This window comes from Penaeus monodon, chromosome 32 (genome assembly GCF_015228065.2).
Source record: "Penaeus monodon isolate SGIC_2016 chromosome 32, NSTDA_Pmon_1, whole genome shotgun sequence".
Taxonomy (NCBI): Eukaryota; Metazoa; Arthropoda; class Malacostraca; order Decapoda; family Penaeidae; genus Penaeus; species Penaeus monodon.
The window spans coordinates 16473253-16473727 of NC_051417.1; positions in this window are offsets into that span (position 1 = coordinate 16473253).

Here is a 475-nt window from a genome sequence, read left to right on the forward strand (position 1 = left end):
TATTAAAGCTCCTCTCGAGTCCTACTGATCCTCGATGTCTTTACCGTTTCCAAACTTAATCGTGATGGAAAGCGATGGAAGGTTAGCAATGGCTTTTACCTTCATGCCAGACTTTGCCCAGTGATCGTCTGGTGAAACTATTGTGTCGCCAAGGTCTTACACTAGGCCCCCATGGATGTCTTGGATAAATGGGTTTGTCTACAGTATGGGGTCTCAAAATACTGTATATTGAAGTCAATTGGGCCTATATATTCAATACAAATCATGTAATGAAGATGAAGCCTTATGGGACTATGCGTGGATTTTTTAAAGCTATTTTACTATTACTGTTTCAGCAGTGTGATAGGAACTATATCTTATTCTTCAGTCTTTAAGTTATGACTCATGATTTAAAAAAAAGGGGAAAAAGGCAGACGGGCAGCCAACGGTCGTATTTAACGGTTCCGTCTTATTTCGGTTTCTTTTCTATATTGCT